Source organism: Lepidochelys kempii, chromosome 18 (genome assembly GCF_965140285.1).
Source record: "Lepidochelys kempii isolate rLepKem1 chromosome 18, rLepKem1.hap1, whole genome shotgun sequence".
NCBI lineage: Eukaryota > Metazoa > Chordata > Testudines > Cheloniidae > Lepidochelys > Lepidochelys kempii.
The window spans coordinates 14,827,231-14,838,316 of NC_136397.1; the positions used below are offsets into that span (position 1 = coordinate 14,827,231).

General features: G+C 46.0%; 1 protein-coding gene across 5 annotated transcripts in view; it reads right to left on the bottom strand.

The window, feature by feature from the left end:
• Positions 1-11,086, bottom strand: part of CA6 (carbonic anhydrase 6) — a 46,812-nt gene that overhangs the window by 35,205 nt on the left and 521 nt on the right. The window contains exons 1-3 of one of the 5 annotated variants that reach the window (XM_073317186.2): positions 10,793-10,994; positions 10,330-10,403; positions 5,409-5,622 (exon numbers count right to left, since the gene is read on the bottom strand). The gene's annotated coding sequence lies outside the window, so the exon portion shown is untranslated. Of the gene's footprint in view, positions 1-5,408; positions 5,623-10,329; positions 10,995-11,086 lie in introns of those variants that run through there. The other 4 variants (XM_073317185.2, XM_073317187.2, XM_073317183.2 and 1 more) reach the window with 4 other exon arrangements.

Below are 11,086 nucleotides of genomic sequence, written 5' to 3' on the forward strand. Positions count from 1 at the left end.
ACCACATTCCTCCCACTCCCAATAGTTCCCCCGGTCCCTTAACAAAAACTTGCTCTTACGACAAATCTCATTTGTGGCATCCCCCTGTGCCCTCCCATCCTGCCCCAGCCTGGCAGCCATGAGTCCCCCAGACAGTGCATGGGATTGGGGGAAACTCTGTTTTTGGCTCACCCTCCCCTCTTCCACAGGGGGCCAGGGGTGCTGTGATGGGGCAGGTGCAGATTAGGCCACGCAGCCTGAAGATCACCAGGAATTCCTGGCACCCACCCTCGCAGATCCCTAGGCATCCCCCCAGAGGGGCTGTCCCTGCTTGCCGTCTTGGCACACCTCCCCAGACGGCAGTGCCAGCCCAGATAGATGCACTGACTGGCAACCAGCACTTGAGCGCCATGACCTACATACTGGGCTCCCAAGAGATTGTCAGCTGAGCTCTTCTCTGGGCAGCATTAACTAATTCCTGACCCTGGGATTCAGGACTTAGAAGGCAGCCATGCAGTGTTAGATCAACTGTTACCCAGCTCCGACCCCTCCCTGTTTCTCGGTGTGGTCAGTGGGCTACCTGGAGTTTCTGTGAATGGGATGGAGGCAGTGACCCAGTGAGAGGGGACAGCCTTCACAGCTGTCTTCTCCCTTCCATGTGGCCCCACTGTGGCTAGTGGTTATATACAAGCCAGTTGCTACACGGAGCACACAGCTTCATGGCTGCAGTGTTCATTTTCTAATCAAAGGTGTTGATTATAACATGCCACCATTTCCCTGGTGGGGGCTCTCCTTTCAGTCTGCCTCTTCTTCCCCTGTCTGAGGGCATTTCCGCTACTCCTTCCCTCGTGACGGGCCTCCTTGTACCAAATCTAGCGCTGTGATGGCATTAGTAATCCAGCCGTGACACTGCAATCAGGGGATGTGATTGTAGCTTGTGTAGACGTACCCGAGATGGCTTTAAGCTGGCGAGCTTGGGTACCATTGCAGAGAAGCCACGGCAGCATGGGTTTCAGTGTGGGCCAGCTACACAACAAGTTATTACCCAGAGTCCCTGGTGGGCATGTAAAGCCCATGCAGAAGCCTGTTCTGCCACGGGCTTCTTTGCTGCTGGTACCCAAGCTAGCTAGTTTAAAGCCAGCTTCGGTATATCTACACAAGCTGCATTCACACTCCTTGACTGTCCTTTGTCACCTCCTGAGTCCTGTCATCTCCAGGGGTGGACCATCCCTCTCTTTTTCTCTCCTGCTCAGGGCAAAAGGAGAGGATGGGTATGTCTACATTTAAAAAAAAAGTGTGTTCTTTCCTCCAGTCAGCTAGCTTGGGTTAAAATAGAGGTGAAGACACGGCAATTTGGCTTTTAACTCAGGTTAACAGCTCAAGTTAAAGCCTATGGGGAAGTCTGGAGTTGGATCTGAGCCACTAACCTGAGTTAAAAGCTGAGTTGCTGCATCAGCGCTGTTTTAACCCAGGTTAGTTAACGCGGGTTAGCTAACCGGACTTAAGAACACACTTCTTTTTGCAGTTTTTTGTAAACATGCCCGAAATTAGATTTCACTTTTCTCCTGTAGTGAATCTCTCTAAACTAACTGAACGTGGTTAACCTGCATGGGGACAACACGGCTGCATTTGTGCTTTGCTTCTAGCTACTGCTCCTGACTCCCCGTTGTGTAATGTGCAGAGAAAGCACTCCTACTGTTCTGTAGTTCTGAAAATCAGTAAAAACAATGTAAAAAGAAACAAAAACTCCCAAACCCCTGAACAAATACATACTCCATGCAGAACAAAACAATTTCTGGAATGCTGTTGTTACCCTGTCGCTGGGTAAGCACTTCTTCCCACTCCACCCTCCCTCCCCCCCCCCCCCGGCCCCTACTGTATTGTATGTTGAGCAGCTGTGACATCCAGTGGCCAAATACAATACAGTTTAGTTTTGTATAGAGTCCGTCATACATAGAAACAATAACATAGTCCTTATATAGCACTTTTCAGCTTCAAAGTGCTTTACAAACACTAACTAATTAACCCCTGCCACAGCCCTGCGGGGTAGATGAGTGTGATCAACCTAATTGTACAGATGAGATGGGGCAACATTACACTCTAGGCCCTAAACAAATAGTAATGGTGATAATTAATTAATTATGAAGTTCAGTAGTTGCCTTATTCACTTCTGGGATAGGTGAAGACGCCACAGAGGGAAACTCAGGAGTTCCTCACTCCCAGTCTGGTGTGCTCAGTGGATCCCCCCATCTTTACAAACAGGATCTACTATCAGATAAGGAGTGAAGGAGGGCTGTAAGGCAAAAGGTATCAACTCAGACTAATTTAGCACCTCAGAGGGAGGCAGCAAGTGATCGGAGGGATGTGTTCTTATTCCCTGGGTCAAGAGAGAAGTGTGGATAGGGACAGTGGCAAGCCCTAAAAGAAGAGATTGCAGTAGTGGAGATGTGGAGTGATTGGTTCAAGGATAAGGAGTTCAGCAACAGCCAGGTCTAAATAAATGCCTTCCCCAGTGACGTTCTGAAGGTGCGGATGGGACTAACTAGCAGCCATGGAAGTTGTGGGAGAAACCGGAAGTTCAGAGTTCGAGCAAACTGAGGCTGGATTCAAGAGCATGGTGGTGGAATGAAAGATACGGGACAAAGAGGCCTCTTGACATGTTTAGTAGTAGGATGTGACAGTTTAACCAGAAACTGGCTACCCCTCTATGGGAAACAGAGGGATAGGAGAGTGAGTCAGGGAATGGAAAGTTGGCCACTATCCAAAAATAGGGATGTCCAAGGCTGAAGCTAGCAGAGATCCATCCCAGAAGGGACCAAGATAAAGCCTTTAGGCACCTTGCAATGGAGGGAGAAAAAGGAGGATGTAAAGCCTCCCTCAGAGGCTTAGGGGCAGTATTTATTCTGTGGATCAGATGTATACAACTTCAGTGTTTACTCCTGTTGTTCACCTTGCTTCAAATCACAATTCAGTGAACTAAATTAACGGATTAGCATGTGCTTGCTACATTCAACAGTTGTATTCAGAAAGCCCCTGCAAATAGAACAGCAGAAAAGAGAAACCGACAGAAAAACAAGACTGGAATAGTTTGGATGGTCCAAAGGATGGTTAAAGTGGGTGGCAGACCCATGCACACCCAGCTCGCCTTGTTGAATCCAGCCTAGGCTGGTAGTGGTAAAAAACTGTTATGATGGGTATGTAGTCCGGAGATGACACACCAAAGGTAGCTTTAATCTAGCTAGCTCCAGTAACAACAGCAGAGAAGCTGCTGCAGCACAGGAGTTGAAGGGGCCAGGACCTTGAGTACCTACCCGAGCAGCTGATGCAATTTCAGTACTGTTGTTACTCAAAGTAGCTGTGATCTAGCTAGCTGTCTAAAGGTACTGCAGTTGCCTCCTGAAAGCAGTGCTGACATCCCTTATTTCCTGGTCGGGGCCTTTGTGAAATGAGTGGGTGATTTCGGCCCAGTTCCTGTTCAGCAGGTGCATATTTCACAACAAAACAGAACAAAAAACACTGGGCACTAGTGGGCTCCCTTGCTAGCCGTCTAAGCAGAGAGACCAAAGACTGAGTTGGCTCAGAGAGCATGTGTGGGGGTACGGGAGCTAAACATGATTCCTTCATGCTAAGGTTGAGATTGGTGGGGGGCAGTGCAAAAGAAACTCATAGCTGCTGCCCATGCTGTACTGGTTCTGCAAATACAGGATGTTTCTGTCCAGTCCTATCCATCTGGTGCTTTTCACAAGCATTAAATACTCACCAAAACAAGTAGGTGAATTATTTATTAATTTACTGTGAATTGATTGTAATATTCGGGGTTTTTTTTTTAATTAAATTGCAAATTTACTTCCTTAATGACAAGCCAATTAATGACTAGTCAGTTCCTGGTCTTGACATCTTGTCCATAACTGTACCAGACTTTAAATGCTAGAAAAAGATCAGAGCTGTAAAGAACCCAGAATCTACAGCAAGGTGCAGTACAGTATTCAGCACGTCAGCACCTACCCAGGTGATTACTTAATAATTTTTCATACAAGTTTTCTCTTGTCATAGGTTACATCAGCAGCAATTTCCTTCAGGTTGTTCAGTTCTTGGCAGTTCATGATCGGCTGGATTAAAAGCCTTTGGTTTCACCTCAAACCCTCAACAATGCCAGGTGATTGCATTTGAACTTCCCTCTTAGCTTGTCAGCATTAACTTTTTCAGCCTTCCTTGCGGCTTGGATATATTTATAAATACCTCTCTCCTGAAGTTTGAAAATAGACCTGTGATCATTTCATATATAAAAATTACTCCCTTTCTCATTCTGGGCATGTTAGCCCTCGTTTGGTTATAAGGACTACAACTGACTTGCATTGACATTATATTTTAAATAAGGTACATTCATAGTACTGTATTCTCATTGGTGAATGTGTACACAGCAGTGTATTTACATATATGGACACATAGACTGATGCCTGATGCACTGCATATAACTTATGCACGGACGTGCCCAAACCAGAGTCCACACTGTCACCCACTACAGGTCAGTAGTGAATCCAATACCTATTGCATTTTAAAGTACCAGTGAAAGCATGTATCTGATTGAATAAACCCCTTGAGAACCTCTTAGATGGGGAAACCTTATCCACACAATCTCTGGCCTGGTTATCAAGATCCATAAGCCCTTTGGCCCATTCCAGCTGGTTGGATAATGAACTATGGAAGAGTGACTTCCTCACCAACAACCTAATCCAAAGTCCATTGAAGTCAGGATAAAACCCCACGTCAATGTGCATGATTCTCAGATCAGATGGCAGAGTGAGGTCGCTGCAGTCATACAGGATTTGTAACTCGGTTTCTTGAGAGCAGATTCTGGCCTGCCTATGCACATGGGATGATAGCACGCAGACACATACACCTACACACTATCTAGGTATTGATATCAGCTCATGATCTTGGTGCCTGAGTACCTGCATTACATCTAAAAGGATCAAACTTTGTATACGATCTTCAACTACAACCCTGCTAATTATGCCACAGGTGGGCAGATAACTGGGGTGTTATGGGTTGGAAATTACCCTCAGGCAATGAGTTTCAATTTGGCATTTAGGTGCTGGTGAAGGAGGTGGCTTTTGGAAGCATTCACAGTACTTCCACTTGTCTGCCCTTAAGAAATCTGGGTGAGGGATGGGGTGGGTTAGGGAAGAAGTGGAAAACAAAGGTCATAAGAATTTCAAAATAACGATCATGCTAAGTCATTTCATTATCCTGGTGCATTAAAACCTAATCAATGGATCAATGGCTGCAAAAAGCGTGACAGCAGAGAGAAATGCTCTGAGATTCAGCACCTGGAGCCAGGCAGGCAACTGTGAATAAACATTCAAATATTCATGTAATGTTTTTAAAAGAAGCCCACAAACCAGCATTAGTCTAACGTGCACCATTACCTTTCTAACGTCTGCTTCTTAAATAGCTCGGTCTGTAGAGTCGATAGAGGGAGGAAATCAGAGCATCACAGTGCTGAGTGCTGCTTCCATTACAGCATTTCTCTGGACCAGCGACACCCTAGCCATGCAGAGCGATGAGTTAGGCCAGAAGATCAGGAAGCCTTGATTACAAGAACACTCGGTCCCAGAACGGAATCCTCAGCTGGAAGTTCTGCTTTTTGGGGGAACACGTCAACAACATGCAAGTTGGCAGGCACACACAAAGAGATCTGCTGGATATGGTAGATGTGGATGATGTGTAAGCAGTAATATGGTGATATTCGCGCTCCTCAGGTGTGTTGTGAGGTCTGAAGTAGAATCCCCCACTCCTGCAGCACTCTGGATGTGCATACAAGGTGCTGTAAACCCACACCCTGGAATGTACGCTGCGTTTATGTAATAGGCTATTGGCTATATTAATGAATTGACTAGCAAGTCCTGATCTGTGCAGGTTGTGGTCTTGTGCTTACATGCTTTGGAATCCTCAGCAGATAATCTCAGCCAGGCATTTCATGGCAGAGTTGCCATTCTTAACCCTCATGCTGAAAAATTTCAAACAGGAGTGGAAGCAGGATTGCCCCCTCAGATACTAGAGTAATGAGCATGGGATAAATGATTAGATGCATATCGTCTGTAAATTTGTCACAGTCCATAATAATAAGGGGAATAGCTAGGCTGGCTGTCTATAAAAATCCCATTAAAGGAAAATGATTTTAGACCATAAGGAAACTGGATTATATTCCTAGGTGGTGAGACATCTATAATGTATACCTCTATTATTACAAATGAGTTCCAACATTGGCAGATTTTGATTTACATACCATGCCCATCATTCTGGTATCCTAGCACCTTGTCCAATGACAAAGTGTGCATAAAAGATCTATTTCTCTCTTTCCCCCCTACTCTGTAGGGATTCAGCATTGTTTGTGTTTTACTGGTGTTATTATGGAAACGCTGGGTTAAAGAAGTGGGGTTTGCATTTTGCTCTGGAAATGCTGAGGTCCCTGGTTATCCTGATCTGTGCCGGGACTGAAGTTCAGATTCATGACCCATCACTGGAAAACCTCTGTCTCCTGAGTTCCCAAGATCAAGAATGAGAAGTAGCTGTCTGGGGAGGATATGGTCAACGTCGGCTCTTAGCATCAAGGATCCTGAAGGCTCTGAAAGTGGGGACCAAAACCTTTTATTTGACCCAACTGAGACAGCCGAGCACTGGGGCAGTGTGGTCTTGGCAGCCTGTACATCTCAGGAGATGGACTGCTGTGTTCTGAGTCACTGTAGCTTTTCAAAAATTGGCAGTTTTATTCCTAAGTGTAGGCAAAATCCTCTTTTGTTTTTTAAGGGGCTGGTTAAAAGAAAAACAAAGTTGACTGAAATATTTCTTGTGTAATAGGATGAAATGTTGGAGGCAAGGAATTTTCATGGAGCCACGGATACCCCCTATTCAATGCCAGCAACAAAGTGGAGGGGGGGGGAGAGATTCTGTTTCCCAGCCCCTGCCCCAACACTTCTATGCAAAACTAACCCAGGAGATGCTCAGATTCCAAAGGACCTTCACTGAAGAAAATGTGGATAATTTCTGCTATAGTGCAAGGAAGAATTCCATGGGGCTAGGGGATTTATGTGCACCCCTGATCAATGTAGCTATGCTGACCTAACGGATGTGCTTGTTCAGGAGGTGGTATTCCCACACTGATGTAAAAGCCCCTTCTGCCAGTATAGGCTGTATCTACACTATGGAGTTGTGCCCACATAGCTCCCAAGTGTAGACATACCCTCCTTCTTGTGCTTTATTTCATTTTAATGACAGTGCAGCATGCTGAGATCTGTGCATAAGAGGCACTATGTGACTAATGTGATGAATATAATTGTCTGAACTGTTCAGTTTCCAAGTCTCAATTTCAATGCTTTAAAGTTTGTTTCCTGTACAATTTCTTGGTGCCTTTGCTAGGTGTGGGTATCAATGTATTTTCCCTTTGTGTATGCATTGTAGCCATGATCCCTATTTTATGTATTGCTACCAGCCCCTAACTTGCAAACACCTATGCATGTATGTAACTTTACTCAGGTGAGGCTTCACATGATTTCAGTGGGACTACTGACCTGAGTAAAGTTACATACCTGCATAAATCTTTGCAGGATCAGGGCCCTAGCTTGGATTTTAACAACAATAAACATTTTAAATCCCTCTCTCCAATATATAAATATTGAAACTGACAAATCCGTGGCTTTTTCTCACATATAAAGCCACTCAGGTCCTGAGCCAAAGCCAATTAAAAACAATGGAAATATTCCCATGGACTTCAATGGCCTTTGAAGCAGAGCCTTGTTAGGCATCTAAATCCAAACTGTAGATTCTCAAAACCTCTGCTCAGGTGCTGCCTGAAGTCCCTAGGCACCTAAATTTCCACTGGAAAAGCCCCCTACAAATCTGCCAGTGAGCATATGCACAGCTGCCTCAGTCTCGGTGCTTTGGGTGCCTAGCTCATACCTAAGCCCCAGCAGAAACCTCAAACTAGGCATCACCCCACCTACCTTACCTGTGTGGCCCAATCCTCTAGGCGTTCTCAGAAGCTGCCTACTGGATTGGACTCCACAGAAAACACTGCAGGGTGGGTGGTCTAACCACCAGGCTGAAAGTTTATAGGGGTGGGGCTTCACCTCATTTTGTTGTGAGAAAGGGCTTAGGCATCTAACGCCAGGAGCAGGTATGTGATTGTGAATTCTAACCTGAGGAAGGCGCCTCCCTCCGGCCCAGATGTAGGCACCTAAATCCTTTGACTTACACTGCTGCACAGTCATTATCATGAAATAAAGCCCTTTGTGGGGCGGGGCTTAGGACATCTCTCTCCTCCTCAGCACTTGCTATGGGCCAGCTTAAGCGGCTCCCCACTTGATATGGTGGCTTTTGTGAATCCCATTCTTAAAGGAGTCTAACTCTCCCCATGCATTGTATAGGGAGCATGGGCACCTAACTCAGCTGTGGATTCCACTTGGCAGCAGGGCGCCTCAGCATTAGCTATTGCAATGCTGAGTCTGAGTCCCTTTTGTGGATCTAGTCCTGAGAGCTTTGCCACAGAACGAAAAACTCCCCTTGGCATGGATCCGGCATTCTTTAGGCACCAAAACGCCTGTTGTTAACAATGATGGCTCTGATCCTGCAGACGCTTATGTACACAAGTAGTCCCGATGAGCTCATGTCTATAAGTGTTTGCAGAATTGGGACCTATGTCGTTAACAAGGATGGCTGTTCTCCCAGCCATCTGTAGAAAGGGGATATAACTGTACAGGGATATCCTCTTCCAGAGATTTTTTGGTGGGGGAGATTAATTAATTAATTAACACTAATTAAAGCATGGGTGACAGTTTCTGTGCTGCCTAGAGGGTAGCTTTGTATTATTTGTATTTTTTAAATATTTGGTATAACAGAGCCTGGATACCACACCAATAGGGACTATGCAACTTAAATGTTCTGGTTCGTTCTCTATGTACAAATGGAAAATTTCTTTTAAAATCTCTCTTTTTGAGCCAGGGCTGCAAGTCATCCCTAGAGGGGTGGCTGAGATGAATCTAAAGGTAGGGATGAGGAGTGAAACCCTCCAGAGTGGCAGGGAAATCCCCTTTTCCCCTTCCCTTTCAGAATAACCACTGCTTTCGAGCCTCAGAAATCTTGTTGCAAAGTGCCAAATGAAATGTATGTGTTAGCTATGTTTTCCAATCTCTGATTCTTTGGCCTTCCTAGATCTTGGGGCCTGAGTTTCTGAATGGTTAATAAAATGTAAAATGCCTTGCTACTCACCAGCAACCACACACCAGAACCACTAACCCAGGAACCTATCCTTGCAACAAAGCCCACTGCCAACTGTGTCCACATATCTATTCAGGAGACACCATCATAGGGCCTAATCACATCAGCCACACTATCAGAGGCTCATTCACCTGCACATCTACCAATGTGATATATGCCATCATGTGCCAGCAATGCCCCTCTGCCATGTACATTGGCCAAACTGGACAGTCTCTATGTAAAAGAATAAATGGACACAAATCATACGTCAAGAATTATAACATTCAAAAACCAGTCGGAGAACACTTCAATCTCTCTGGTCACTCGATTACAGACCTAAAAGTGGCAATTCTTCAACAAAAAAACTTCAAAAACAGACTCCAATGAAAGACTACTGAATTGGAATTAATTTGCAAACTGGGTACAATTAATTTAGGCTTGAATAGAGACTGGGAGTGGATGGGTCATTACACAAAGTAAAACTATTTCCCCATGTTTATTTCCCCCCCACTCCTCTCCCCACTGTCCCTCAGACGTTCTTGTCAACTGCTGAAAATGGCCCACCTTGATTATCACTACAAAAGGTTTTCTCCCCCCACTCTTCTGCTGGTAATAGCTCATCTTAAGTGATCGCTTTCCTTACAGTGTGTATGGTAACACCCATTATTTCATGTTCTCTATGTATATTAATCTCCCCACTGTATTTTCCACTGAATGCATCCGACGAAGTGAGCTGTAGCTCACGAAAGCTTATGCTCAAATAAATTTTAGGCTCTAAGGTGCCACAAGTCCTCCTTTTCTTCTTCCTGGTTAGCATTACCTCTAGATACACTTCTCCAGTACTCAGTCCTACTGGAACGAGCACTAACAGCAAGACATGACATTTTTAGCAATTGTCTGCCCCCATCAATGTGTTTGCTGTTTTCATGGATTCTTCCACCACCCTTCATTTCCCCCAACTTTTTGTATGTGGCTTCTCCTATGGCTTTCTTAGAGCTTGGAATGGATAAAAATGTTGCCGGGGGGGCGGGGGGAAGAGAAGGCGAATGAAAATTCTTGCTAGGAACATGTGGCATGCGCCATAAATTATCTTACCCTTAGCTGCTCTTCCCCTGGTCCTGTTCCTTTGGTTTGGCCAGGATAAATCACATTGCCAGAGCTGACTTTAGCTTTATGAATGGAAAATAGTATTTTTCAAAATCTAACCTAGTACTGTCAAACTCATTTCAGTTGCTCTTAATCGTTCCCCTCCTGAGCTGCGCTTTTCCACGGTCTGGTACCTACTTTGCCTTTGCTAGAGGTGAGACCTTAGCTTTCTGAGTGGATAATAATGGGCTACCCAAAAAAGCACTGTGGTGCAAACTGGCCTCCTCGTTCCTCGGTTCTCGATTATCCCCATCCTGAGCTGTGTACTCCTTAAGTGCTTGGCCTGTGAGCGGGTGGCATGGTGCTTGCAAGCTGGTGCCTGGTGCATTCGGTCCCCATGCGGGCCCCTAAACAGGACAATTTTGAGGGCTCCCCCCCTTCATCCAGGACTAATTGCATCACTTCCACAAACCAAAAAATGGACCAGCACGACACACACGATGCGCTTGTTCACCAGTCCGCGCTCAGTGAGATGAACGGTATTTGGGTGGAAGACCAAAGCGGGCCCCCCCGCTCCACGAGCGGCTTGGGGGGGGGCGGGGGCCCTATGCAACTGCGCCCCCCCCCGCGCCGGCCGGAGAGCGCAGGGGCTGCCGCCCGCGCCCAGCAGAATGGGATTTTTCCATGACTGAAACACCCAGCCCGGCACGTAGCGCACGCGCCCCAGGGCTGGCGCGAGCCCCGCGCGGCCAATCAGAGACGGGCG